At 42.4% G+C, this 14,749-nt stretch overlaps 1 non-coding gene across 1 annotated transcript; it reads left to right on the top strand.

The window, feature by feature from the left end:
- Positions 1 to 521: 521 nt before the first annotated feature.
- TRNAR-CCU lies at positions 522 to 595 on the top strand. Its single transcript has one exon. It is a non-coding gene; the product is annotated as a tRNA-Arg (tRNA).
- The last annotated feature ends 14,154 nt before the right edge of the window (positions 596 to 14,749 follow it).

The following is a 14,749-nucleotide window of genomic DNA, read 5'->3' as shown; positions in this document are numbered from 1 at the left end:
CTCTACATTTCTACCTGATTAGCCACTCCCGCACCTACTAGCTTCTATCACTTCTTGCTGTGATAATTATTCCCCACCCAAACCCTCTACCTCCATCTCACCAGCACCTATCAACTTTCATCTGGTAGCCTCCCACCCCTTCCAATACAGTTACCTAGCCACACTATCTTCTGGTACTGCAATTCCAGGTATAACAGTTTCTTATCTCTCAAGCCACATCCCAAACAATGTTGCACTGCTTTTTACTACCCCTCCTATTAGCCCCATACTTCCTTACCTTATATGAAAATCAGTCTCTCACAGGACTTCAAATTCTAAAGGCCCATGCTATCACCCAAGTTGTCAATCATCCCACCTTCAACCATACTTACAGTACCAGGACATATCCAACATCTTGATCTCACTTCCTACACATCAACTCTAGGAAAATTAGCACTAGAATCAAACTCTACCACAAATTCCTGAAACTTATCTCCAAGCTTAGGCCTAGCCTATTAATTGGTGAAGACATACACCCCAGCCCCCCAGTGGCCTAATGGATAAGGCATTGGCCTCCTAAGCCAGGGATTGTGGGTTCGAGTCCCATCTGGGGTGATGTATACTTGGTACAAGTGAAGCTTTTAGGCCCCAGTGGCCTAATGGATAAGGCATTAGCCTCCTCAGCCAGGGATTGTGGGTTCGAGTCTCATCTGGGGTGATATAATCTTAGATACTACTCAGAGACAGCTCCACGTGGTCCTGCAGAGTGGTCCTAGCTACAGAGAACTGAGAAAAGCGACTACTTTCCAGATTTAAGTATTTTTTTCTGTTTTTACTTGGAATACCTTCTCTTGCTTATTTTAAACAAGCTTATACTGTTTTTTTAACTGTTTTCTGCATTTTATAGTATCTGCACTTAAAAGTTTATCTGGTCAAAAATTAATCGAAAATCTGTGTTTGTTTGTTTAATTTAACTATTGAGGCTGCCCACTAAAGTGTGCTAACCTGTGTAACTGATTTATTCCTGCCTTCTGTATTTCTGAGTGTTTTCTATCTAAAAGCAAAAAAAACAAAAAAAATCCTTGTTTTCCTGCCTCTCCTTGACTAGTTTAGACCAGTTTACAGGCTTTGTTGTATTCTGGGCTGTGGTGTAGTTCCTGTGTTGTCCATTACCTTACTTGGATAAGAAGGAAGTTTCTTTGCTCACCAGTGGGAGTGGGGAGCCTTGAGCAGCCTATCTGTCCCTGAAGGAAGTGACCTCAGCACAAGAGCTGTAGTAATTGGTTGTTTTGGACCATTTCTAGCTCTTTGCAAGTTCCCTGTTTAAAATCCGCCTCAGAGCGTTTTTTTCTGGCTATGCTACTCAGAGACAGCTCCACGTGGTCCTGCAGAGTGGTCCTAGCTACAGAGAACTGAGAAAAGCGACTACTTTCCAGATATAAGTATTTTTTCTGTTTTTTACTTGGAATACCTTCTCTTGCTTATTTTAAACAAGCTTATACTGTTTTTAACTGTTTGCTGCATTTTATAGTATCTGCACTTAAAAGTTTATCTGGTCGAAAATTAATCAAAAATCTGTGTTTGTTTAATTTAACTATTGAGGCTGCCCACTAAAGTGTGCTAGCCTGTGTAACTGATTTATTGCTGCCTTCTGTATTTCTGAGTGTTTTCTATCTAAAAACAAAAAAAACCCAAAAAAATAATCCTTGTTTTCCTGCTTCTCCTCGACTAGTTTAGACCAGTTTACAGGCTTTGCTGTATTCTGGGCTGTGGTGTCGTTCCTGTGTTGTCCATTACCTTACTTGGATAAGAAGGAAGTTTCTTTGCTCACTAGTAGGAGTGGGGAGCCTTGAGCAACCTATCTGTCCCGAAAGGAAGTGACCTCAGCACAAGAGCTGTAGTAATCGGTTCTTTTGGACCATTTCTAGCTCTTTTCAAGTTCCTTGTTTAAAATCCGCCTCAGAACACTTTTTTCTGGCTATACTACTCAGAGACAGCTCCACGTGGTCCTGCAGAGTGGTCCTAGCTACAGAGAACTGAGAAAAGCGACTACTTTCCAGATTTAAGTATTTTTTTCTGTTTCTTACTTGGAATACCTTCTCTTGCTTATTTTAAACAAGCTTATACTGTTTTTTTAACTGTTTGCTGCATTTTATAGTATCTGCCCTTAAAAGTTTATCAGGCCGAAAATTAATCGAAAATCTGTGTTTGTTTAATTTAACTATTGAGGCTGCCCACTAAAGTGTGCTAGCCTGTGTAACTGATTTATTGCTGCCTTCTGTATTTCTGAGTGTTTTCTATCTAAAAATAAAAACAAAAAAAAAAATCCTTGTTTTCCCACCTCGCTTCGACTAGTTTAAACCAGTTTACAGGCTTTGCTGTATTCTGGGCTGTGGTGTAGTTCCTGTGTTGTCCATTACCTTACTTGGATAAGAAGGAAGTTTCTTTGCTCACCAGTGGGAGTGGGGAGCCTTGAGCAGCCTATCTGTCCCTAAAGGAAGTGACCTCAGCACAAGAGCTGTAGTAATTGGTTGTTTTGGACCATTTCTAGCTCTTTTCAAGTTCTCTGTTTAAAATCCACCTCAAAGCGTTTTTTTTGGCTGTACTACTCAGAGAGCTCCAAGTGGTCCTGCAGAGTGGTCCTAGCTACAGAGAACTGAGAAAAGCAACTACTTTTCAGATTTAAGTATTTTTTTCTGTTTCTTACTTGGAATACCTTATCTTGCTTATTTTAAACAAGCTTATACTGTTTTTTAACTGTTTGCTGCATTTTATAGTATCTGCACTTAAAAGTTTATCTGGTCGAAAATTAATCGAAAATCTGTGTTTGTTTAATTTAACTATTGAGGCTGCCCACTAAAGTGTGCTAGCCTGTGTAACTGATTTATTGCTGCCTTCTGTATTTCTGAGTGTTTTCTATCTAAAAACAAAAAAATAATCCTTGTTTTCCCGCCACTCCTCGACTAGTTTAGACCAGTTTACAGGCTTTGCTGTATTCTGGGCTGTGGTGTAGTTCCTGTGTTGTCCATTACCTTACTTGGATAAGAAGGAAGTTTCTTTGCTCACCAGTGGGAGTGGGGAGCCTTGAGCAGCCTATCTGTCCCGGAAGGAAGTGACCTCAGCACAAGAGCTGTAGTAATTGGTTGTTTTGGACCATTTCTAGCTCTTTTCAAGTTCCTGTTTAAAATCCGTATTAGCGCGGCTTTGCACGATTGTGCGCATAGTGCAGCGCCAGTTAAACAGGGTTAAACTTTTCCTGGCTCTCCCAAGTCTGCTCTTCAAATTTTCCCTTAGAAAGCTCTACTCTTAGAATAACCAGTCTACTCGTTATATTATAAGCATAGCACTTGTTCTCTAAGCTACTCTTCTAAGCAAGCACTCTCAAACTCAGTAGCACTACATCCACCTACCACCCCAACCACTTCCCTTAAAGGCACAGCACTCTCTTATAATATTCTAGCATGTCAAGTGGTAGATTGCTAGCATCTTCTCCTGCTCAGCTGGTTAATCTGGGAATCTTGAGACAATGCTATAATTGTCTCATGTACACAGACAACCCTCTCCTCCTCCCAACAAACACAAATACATGTGAGAGATGCAACTATATAGCCAAACTGGAGGCTGAACTCTCTCAACTCAGGACTGGCAAGACCAGACAGGAGGAGAAGGTAACCACACACACAACAAACCCAGTCACACATAGACCTACCCCAACTGCAAATCAAACACATAATAACACAAAAACATATTCAGAGGCTCTATTAAAAAACTTACCAAAACAACAGAGGCTCCCAAAGCAGACACCCAAAAATCCACCACCTCAGAACATAACACATGCAACACATACTTCAATAAATCGGTGTGTCAATAAATCACAGCCCTTAAGGCCAAACACTATGCCTGATACACTAGTGATAGGTGACTCTATAGTCAGACACACTGACGTCCCACTTACCAGGCTGAGCAAGGAGAGGGTAACGGTAAGCTGCCTATCGGGGGCTTGGATCCGCCATATAGCACACGCACTCAGGTCACTCAAAAGCACGTACAAATATGACTCCGTCATTGTCCATGCCGGCATGAATGACCTGAGACGTACCTCCTTGGACTACATGAAAAGAGACATTGAGGAGCTCTCTGATTATGTAGCACAGGCTGGTATGACCCTGACCCTGAGCAGCATCCTGCCCTCACCAAGAATGATGCCACAATACAAAGACAAGATGATCAGCTTTAATAATTGGCTCAATTACTGGTGTCATTCTAGGGGGATCCAATGTCTGTCTGCTTGGGATGACATGCTGGACAAGCCATGCTGCTTCGCAAGGGACGGCTTGCACCTGCCACCACTGGGCTTCCGGATATTGGCTAAGGCTCTTGCCACCCCCATAGTGCCTTTTTTAGGTAAGGCTCAAAAGACGAACCCACCTCCTTAGAAAACAAAAATGGATAAAATTAAGGGTAATGCTGCTCAATGCCAGAAGTCTAAATCTCAAGATGCAGGCTCTCGAAGCACTCCTCAGTATGGAGAACATCGATGTCTGTGCTGTAACCGAGACCTGGTTCAAGGCAACTGAGAGCACCCCAGTGCTACCAGGCTTTACCCCGTATCATGCTTTTCGGCCCCAAAACCCGGACCGAACCACAAAGGGAGGGGGAGTGTCCATATTCATCAAGGACACCCACACCTCTAGGTTAGTGGCAACTCATAAAGCATCGGAGACCATCCAGGTGCAGCTAACCGTAGGCAAAACTGCTATACAACTGGTTGCATGTTACAGACCACCCTCCCAATCTCAAGAACCCCACTCAGCCTTCCTGAAGACATTGGAAGATATGAATGTCTCACCAAATACCATCATATTGGGAGACTTCAACTACCCTAACATAGACTGGGTGCACTATTCTAGCCCTAACACCCTAGCCCAAAGGTTCCCGGAATTCATAAACTCAAATGCAATGGAATAACTAGTCACCTGTCCCACAAGGGGGGATAATATACTAGACCTGATCATCACAAACATGGGGACAAAATGCTCCACACCAGAAGTATTGCCCTCACTGGTGAGATCTGACCACAAACTAATCACCCTGGATATACATTTACCACCTCCACCCCCAGCACAAAAGACTACAGTGAGAAACTTCTCAAAAGCCGACTTTACACTTCTCAAGACTGAGATGGTATCATTTAAGCCCTCAGGGCCAATGGAATCCACATCCCACAATGCTGAATCCTACACAAATGCTTTCTACGGACATCTCCAAGAATGCATGGCTCATGCAATCCCAAATAAAACCAAGACCCTCTCCACCAAAGGAAAGCGTCCTGTCTGGTGGACCTCAGCCATAAACAAATTGTATAACAAAAGAAGGAAGCTACTGCAAGACAGAGCAAAATCCCATAAAGGGAAGGCATCTCTGATCAGCACTAGTAGAAAGCTATGTTCTCTCATAAAAATATCCAAGGCCAACTTTGAGAGAAAAATCGCCAAGGACACTAAAGATAACCACAAGGCATTCTTCAGTTATGTTAGAAACCTGGGCGGAAACACTCAGATATGCTCAGAGTTAGTACACAACGACAAAAAAATTACCGAACCCACAGATATTGCCAACATTCTGGCAGACAGGTTCAGTGCAAATTTCTCCCCTCCATCACCTCCAAAAGAAGAAATACTCATCCCAGCTGAATGTAACCTCCCTGTCATCTCATTGGTGAGAACCGTCCTCAACAAAGCAAAAAACACAGCATCTATGGGACCTGATGGTATCCCCGGCTGCATGATACGTGAACTCCAAGAGGAGCTAAACCCGCATATAAAAATGTTATTTAACCTTAGCCTTACTACAGAATATGTACCTGAACACTGGCGTACAGCAACAGTGGTACCACTCCACAAGGGAGGCTCCACTACAGACCCTGGGAACTACCGCCCCATAAGCTTGACCAGCCTGGTTTGCAAAGCTATGGAAAGAATTATTATGGAACTCATAAACAACGACATTGGGGACCTACAGACACTTGATCCCACCCAGTTCAGCTTTGTAAAAGGCAGATCCTGCCTTTTGAACCTGGTTGACTTTTTCAAAACAGTCACTAGAGCCATTGATGAGGGCAAGGCAGTCCATACAGCCTTCCTGGACTTGGCTAAAGCCTTGACACAATACCCCACTCGGGATCATAGAAAAGCTAAACAGCTTAAAAGTAAATCCATATGTCACAAGATGGGTTGCAAACTGGCTAAAGAACAGAACCCATAAAGTCAAGATTGCAGGAGCTATGTCAGACTCAAAGCCAGTCACAAGTGGTGTCCCACAGGGCTCTGTCCTGGGACCCCTCTTGTTCGGCATTTACTTCTCAGATGTGAAAGCAAACATGGGAGGGTTGTGGCTGACAAAGTTCGCAGATGACTGCAAACTAGGTGCCATAGTCGATACACCAGCTGACACATACATCCTACAGAAAGGCCTCACCGAAATGGGCAACTGGTGCCGGAATCACGGCCTTAAACTGAATGCCAAGAAATGTATAGTCATCCCCTTTGGGAAAAACAAAATACCCACAAATTATCACATAGACAGTAACCCACTAAGTACCAAAAAAGTAATCAGAGACCTGGGGACCCAAGTTGATAGTGACCTCTCATTTGACACCCACGTTGCCAAAGTGGTTAGAAAGACTTTCTACCTTGCCCACCTTATGAAGGGGTTCACATCCAGATCAAAGGAGGTCATCATGCCCCTGTACTCCTCCCTTATCAGGCCCACGATTGAGTACAATGCCCCATTTGGTATGTACCTCACCCGGCACTTACAACAGCTGGAGAGACCCCAGTAGTACCTCACCAAGAGGATCAAGGGTTTCCAACATATGTCATATGCTGCCAGGCTAAAGAAACTCCAGCTCTATTCAGTAGCATACCGCCTGCTCAGAGGTGATCTGTGCCTGACATACAAGGCCATGTCCAACCAGGAATTGATGAACATGCTCCACCTCAAAAAATCAAAATCCATAAGAACCACGAGAGCCAAAGATTTAAACCTCAGTACAAACATGAATAGAACATGCTGGAGAGACAGATTCATAACTCAGAGGCTTCCCATACTCTGGAACAAAATCCCAGTCCATGTTAGGCAGAGCCCCTCACTGTCTCTCTTCAAGAGAAATCGTGACAAGTGGATGGGAGATCGTAGGTTTACCCTGGTGGTCACCCCTGTATCGCTACTTAACAGAGGCACAGTAAACTCATTTTAATAAGTAAGGGGGTCTTCAATGTGTCACTACTAGACAAAGGCACAGTACTCTAAATTTATTCTATACACCTTAGTACCACTACATGGGGTGGCGAAAGCCACATCTCTAGGGCTAGGCTTGCAAATGCCTCAGGGCAGATAGCCTAGTACTAAACTATGAAACTATAATCCTGGCCCATCCACCTTAGACACATACTCCCCCTCTACCTGTAACGTAATCTACAAGCCTACAATTTCCAGGCCATCTAACACTCTCCTAACCTGTCATCTTAATATTAGAAGCATTAATAACAAGGTACATGAACTGCATGCACTCCTTGCTGTTCACTCTCCTGAGATTCTCTGTCTATCAGAGACCTGGTTAAAACCTACCACTACAGACAATGAAGTACTACTTCCTAAGTATAACATACACAGGCTGGACTGTGCTTCCAGGAAGGGGGGTGGGGTAGCTATACTCTATAAATCAGAGCTGAATGTTACCACAGATGTAGTACAACCACCTCAGATTAACAACTTAGAGATTCTAGCCACCAAACTGAAAATTAACAAAAGTAAATGCATTTATATCATCTGTATGTATATTCCCCCAGGTAACAATATAGCTACACTTGAAGACACCTTACACTGGATATCTAGTCACTACCCCCAAGAAACCCTACTTCTCCGAGACTTCAATATAGACTGGGCCACCTGTTCATTAGAATCCCCAACCACCTATATTAACCTACACTCATTTACACAAATCATTAACACCCCTACTAAGGTAGGTAAGCCCAACCAAAAAGAAAGCATACTTGATTGGGTACTCATCAATAGTCACCCCATCTGTACATTTCTGGTACCCTCCCCGATAGTCTAAGCGATCACCATCTCACATATATAATTAAGCACAAAGCCATCAATCCCCAACAACCCTTACTAAGAAATGTTAGAAATAAAAACAACTTTGACTCAGCCAAATTCCTACAGGAACTAAAATAATGTAATTGGTCTAATTTAAAACTCCTCCCCTTAGAGGAAGCAGTTGTGTACTTTAACAATAAATTCCTTGAGATCCTAGACTTACACGCACCTTTTCGCTCAAAAAGAACAAAGGCAAAAACTGCACCATGGCTTTCAAAAGAGACTAGACTCAAAATTAGCCTTAGAAACAAAGCCTGGGCTGTATGGCGTTCAACTAAACACCCCCAAGATCAAACTAAATACAGGCAACTTAGGAATGAAACTAAAAAAGTCATACTACAAGACAAAAAACAATACTACTGCAAATTACAGACAGGAAATCAAAATAACCCTCAGAAGTTTGGGGCAGGCTTGAATAAACTACTACACCCTGGACAAACTACTACCCCCGTCCCAGCTGCCACTACTGATAAACCCCCAGAGGATGTTTCAAATAGTTTTAACCGATTCTTTACCGAGACAATTCAGGCCCTAGCCAGCCAACTACCTCCTAGCTCCCTTGGCCCAGAAAGTACCACCTCTAGAAACCTACTCTCATTTAGTTTTCAACCTGTCGCCACATCACTTATCCGTACCCTAATCAAAAAACTAAAACCCACCACACTATCGGCTGACCAACTTCCTGCTGAATACCTACAAAAATCAGCTGATGCTATTGCATACCCACTATCAATACTTACCAATCGAACCATAGAAGAAGCTAAAATTCCCACTATCTGGAAAATATCCTATGTAATCCCACTCCATAAAGGAGGTAGCTCTACTGAATTCTCCAACTATAGGCCTATAGCTATACTCTCTCCACTTGCAAAGATTATGGAAAAATGTATTCAGAGACAGTTCATGCACCACCTAATCCATAACCACCTCATGGCAGATACCCAGCATGGTTTCAGACCTCACCACAGTACCACCTCAGCCCTACTAGCCTTTACCAACACCATAAACCATAATCGACACAATAACCATATTTCTTCAGCCCTCTTCTTGGATCTCTCCAAGTCATTCGATATGGTTGACCACCAACTATTAATCCACACACTGCAAATACTCAGTCTAGATCCTAAAGCCCTTCAATGGTTTAAATCCTATCTAAGTGGTAGACAGGAGGCTGTTCTTTGGCAGAATAAACTCTCTAACCTACTACCTAACACCCCTGGAATACCACAAGGCTATATACTAGGGCCCCTGTTATTTTCCATTTTTATCAACGATATGAATACTGTCATCCCAAAAGTCAGCTGTATCTAATATGCTGACGACTCTACCCTGATTTGCTTGGCCACATCCCCAGTAGAGTTACAGTTAGCCACCCAGACCACCTTTAACACAATAGAAAACTGGCTTTCCCAATGACGTCTGATTCTAAATCCTAAAAAAACTAAAATGCTGTTATTACCTACACAAAGGTCTACTGCCGTTAACTTTATAATAAAAGCAAATGATGGAACAATAATCTCCCCTGACCTCTCCACTAAACTATTAGGTGTTATTATATATAATAATCTAAAATTCAACCTACATGTTAACCAATTGATCAAAACCATCAACAAAAAACTAGGATCACTTTACAGAATAAAAGCCTTCCTAACCCCCCCAGCCAAAGTTGCCATAGCCCAATCTCACCTTCTCTCTACTCTTCTGTATGCATCCCCTCTTCTCTCTAATGTTAACAAGACTGTCATGAACAAATTCTCAATCTGTTATAACCACATTGCCAGGTTTGCCACTGGGCTGCCTTTTAAGACACATCACTGCATCAATCTAATCCATCTTGGATGGCCTGAACTACCCAGTCTAATACTATATAACCAACTGGTTATGGCCCATAAAATCATATATAACCCTAACAATATCCCTGCACTTAAAGATCTTGTCACCCTTTATAATAATCCTAGACTGCTGTGCTCCTCCAACAGACTCCTTATTCAGATATGTAAAACTAATAACTCAGCTGGTGACTCACTCTTCATAAATTCTGTAGGTAGATCATGGAACTCTCTACCAGCTGATATTACCTTACTCTCTTCACTTGGTCAGTTCAAAACTAGGCTCAAACACCACCTGGGAACAAACTGGCTATGTCACTGTATCAAGCCTGGTTAATCTGCCTCTGGAATGTGTAAATCTGCTAGGTAGCCTACTATGTAATTTTACCTGATTCTCTCGCTGAACAACACTACCTGATGATTTGTTATAATGTTTGTTCTTCTAATCACTAAAAATATTCTATATGTAATTTGTATTGTCTGCCCATCTAATCTCTCTAAATAATATATTTGTTATTTGTAATATGTGACATGTTATGATGATTTGCTATTCCATGGAGCTTTTCTCCCCAGGAGTCCGCTGAAAATGGACATGTATCCAGTCAGACTATCCCGGTCAACAAATGTAAAATAAATAAATAAATAAATAAAAATAAAATAAGTGTATGTGTGTGGATTATTTAGTTTGTTTGGGTTTAGCTTTTTAAGGTAAGTGTGCGATAGTTATGGACCTTAGGGTTAGGGTGTGGGTTAAATTAAGTGCGTACATGGTGGTATATGTAAGATTTAGTGTAGGGTTAGAAGTAGTGTTTTGGTTAATGTATGTATGTGGTTTATTTAGTTTGTTTGTGTAGGTAGTATGTAGCGGGCAGTGGGGTGGGACAAGTATGACAGTTCGACTTTTTGAATTTCGCAGTTTAGGGCGTTCGGTGTTTATGCGGTTCGATGAAGACGGGTCGAAGTTTAGGTATTCGATAAGGTAAGTGTTCAACTTTGAAATATAGACCTGTAAGCAAATCTCTTTGTATCCAAACCCCATGTGGCTTCCAAAATATCTGTATCCCCTAGCTGTTTGTTCTTCCCAGCTAACATCTTGTTCTACTTTTCCCCTTTAAATGTCTCTGGACACCTAGCCAGGATGGCAAATTGTGCCACCTGTGTGCAACCTTTTGGACCCCCCCCCCGGCACCCCTGCTCTTTAGATAAAATCACCTTTTTTCCAACCAACACTTGGCTTTCTTCCTCCACAGATGACATCTCTCATCCAATTCTTAATTCTATTGAGCACTTTCTTTCTTGGCCCACTGTAAAATGTATGATTCTAATATAACAAATGTGAAATTACATGCCATTGCAGAATCTGAGTTTTTTGCTCTAAATCCAGGTTCAGTAATTCTACTTCTTAAGATGTCCCTGTATTTTGCACCAATACCTTTTCAGATGAACAAACCCTTGAGGCCTCATATGTACTCCATTACTTGTGTTGGTAATCTTAGCTTTCTTAACAGTTAAAACAGATACCCCAACTCAGCTCAGTCAAAGGCTTTCTCTGTGTCACACACAAACAGGGCCACTCTTCCACCCTTCATCTCAAAGTCCTAATGACATTGTTATGTGTTCTTCTCCCTTCTATAAATCCACACTTATCTGAATCAATCAAATGAGGTGTGACGTCCCCCCTCTGAGCCAGTAGTCAAGGACCCTAAATCCTCACCACTGACACTGGTGAGGGATGTTCACCTGGAACAAAAATAGATACACACAGTATTTCCAGATGCAGCTCTCTGCATCAAGCACAATTTCCCTTAAGAGCACACAGGGAACACACTCAGTCCAGGGTCTGAGTTTCCCTATCTCTCTCTTGAGGCCCCCAGTAAGACTCCTCACTGACACAGCTGTATAGTTGAGTCCTCAGCCGAATGTCCAAGCCAAGTCTTCCAACACCCTCTCTGTAAAAACGGTGCTCTGTGTCCCTGCTGAAAGTAGCTGACAACACACACTCTTTGAGAACTGATTTTATCACATACACACACACACACACACACACACACACACACACACACACACACCTGGGAAAGACTGGCACAGATTTACTAGCTATGCCCCTCTGCCCATACTATAAGGTAGTTACTGACACCAAACACTCCAAAGCCAGCTACTCTATAGCTCTTACAATGGTTCCCAGTTATAGTGAGTGCAATTAATACTAATACAAATGGTCGTGGTTGACCAATGCAGTAAGGCTTTCAGGAGTGGCCACAGTGTCACCCAATAAATATAAGTACTCTCAAAGGTTAAAATATTCTCTAAAGGACCACAATGAAAAGTTTAAATTTATTTTAATAATAAATAATAAAAGGACATGAAAATAGTAAATATCTATTTACAATAAACACCAGAGTTCAAATCACAGGAAATATTAAAATAACACAGATGAAGAGATTCACACAGAAAAACAGTGCTTAACTACTCTCACTATATTTTCCTGACTGATCTAACAAATTACTATTCCCTAGTTCACTTACTAGAGCGGGGGAAGATGAAATGGGTGAGAGATCCTTCTATAACAGGTTCCAAAAAACAGACCGCCTTGAGATTTATGTCAAATCTAGTATTAAAACATCATTTTAGTCCTGGATTACAGAATGACATCACACACATCTGGTCATCTGACTTCTGGATCCCATACCACCTCCTTTATTAGAAACTGAACAAGAACCTAGCACAAATGTGTCAATAATACACACACATAGAGCTTTGCTAAAATCTGTTGCAACTTCTGGAAGTCATAAAACTATTTCAAACTTCCACTCTTCCAGAGCAGCAATTAGTTTACTGCTAAAGACAATGTAGAAGGCTTCCTGGCTGCACTGAAACCTGTGAGATGCAATCTTTATGGAGTATACCAAGTCATTTTATTTCAAACTAGTTTTCAAAGTTAGCTGGACTGAGATTAACCTCTTCTATTCCAGTATCCTCTGTTATGATGTATTCATTTCAATAGTTACCATACATGCTCTTCTCCCTCTGAGGAAAGCTGGCTCAGTAGAGCCCCTACCACATGGTTCAAAGCATCTGCATGCAGGTATACTTCTTCTTCTGCCCAGCAGGACCCACTGTTGGTAAAATTTTTAACACATGCAACTTTACAAATACATTTTCAAAACAAGCATCTGTACAGATCAGTTTGATATACAAATGACATATAATTCTTACAAACCTCCAGCTAGATGTGATGGTATATGTTACACATCCACTGCCCTGCTTCTCCTGGCATAGCTGGCAATGCATCACATCATCACGTCTCTCCCCCCTTTGAAAACTCAAGCTAGTTTCTCAAGTAACCCTGGAGAAACATGGCTTGAGGGACATGAGCCTGTCTGGGAACACATTAACCCATAACCTGTCTTGACAACCCATCTGCATTGGCATTGCTGACCCCACTACGGTGCTGCACTGTCATATCTTATGCCTGCAACCCTAGGTTCCACCTTAATAACTTGGCATTTTACTGGCTGGTTCAATGTAGCCAAGTTAAGGGATTGTCATCTGTAACTACAGTGAATTTCCTCCCATAAAATTAGGGTTGAAGTGTCTGCAGTGCCCATAATATGGCTAGACATTCTTTTTCTACCACTGCATAACATTCCTCCCTAGGTTGGAGTCTATGGCTGAGATATACCACTGGGTACTCGTCTCCCTTTGAGGAAATCTAGCTGAGTATAGCCCCCACCCCATGGTTCGAAGCATCTGCCTGCACAACAAATTATTTGCTGTAACTTGGTCTGGCTAACACAGGGGTTCTCCCAAAGTCCCTTTAAGCTTTTGGGATGCCTGCTCACAGGCTGGGGCCACACTACCTTGTCTGGCCTGTTTTTCCTCATCAGGTATGTGAGAAGAGCATCTATTGTACTTTACTTGGGAACACATTTTCAATATTACTCTGCTGTCCTCAAGAATGACCTCACCTGCTTTTTGGTAATGGGATAGGCCACACCTGAATAGCTTCCACTTTGGCAGGTTCTGGCCTGATCTTACTACACCCCACTCTATTTCCTAGGTAGGAGACCTCTGCCATACCCATCTGACACTTACTGTGCTTAATGATCAACCCTGTCCTTTGCAGTCTGCGCAGGACCTCCATGACACGCTGAAGGTGCTCATGCCAGGAATAGCTGTAAATGGCAATATCATCCAGGTAAGCAAGGGCATAATCTCCTGCTCCTGCTAGGATACAATCTAACAGCCTCTGGAAAGTTGCTCGAGCATTGTACATCCCAAAGACCATCTTTGTGAACTCGTATAATCCGGTGGGAGTCAAGGGTACCTGCCAGTAGCTCTTGGTCAGATCAATAGTGGTCAGATGCTTAACCCCACCCAGCTGCTCTAAGGCTTCATCTGTCCTAGGCATGGCGTAAGCATCTGAATCTGTGTGACTATTTATTTTCTGTAGTCCAAACAGAACCTGGTGCTGCCATCTTTATTTGATACCAGCAGCACTTGGGAGGCCCAGGGACTGATGGACTCCTGTATTAGCCCCAGTTTCAACATTTCCTGTATCTCCTCCCTCAGAGTCTGTCTGACTCACTCAAGCACCCTGTAAGTGTCTGCTTGATAGGCCTTTGAGGTCCTATATCCACATGGTGATGCACCAGATGGGTATACCCAGGTTTCCCAGTGAACATACCCCCAAACTCCTGTAACACTGCTTGGATTCCTCCAACCTGGGTAGGGGATAACCGCTGGAACATTACTTCCACCTCCACTGAGGTGTCAGT

Source organism: Protopterus annectens, chromosome 11.part0 (assembly GCF_019279795.1).
Source record: "Protopterus annectens isolate FY-2018-M chromosome 11.part0, PAN1.0, whole genome shotgun sequence".
Lineage (NCBI taxonomy): Eukaryota > Metazoa > Chordata > Ceratodontiformes > Protopteridae > Protopterus > Protopterus annectens.
Note: the sequence above shows the minus strand (reverse complement) of the source record. Positions and strands in the feature narration are given on the sequence as shown.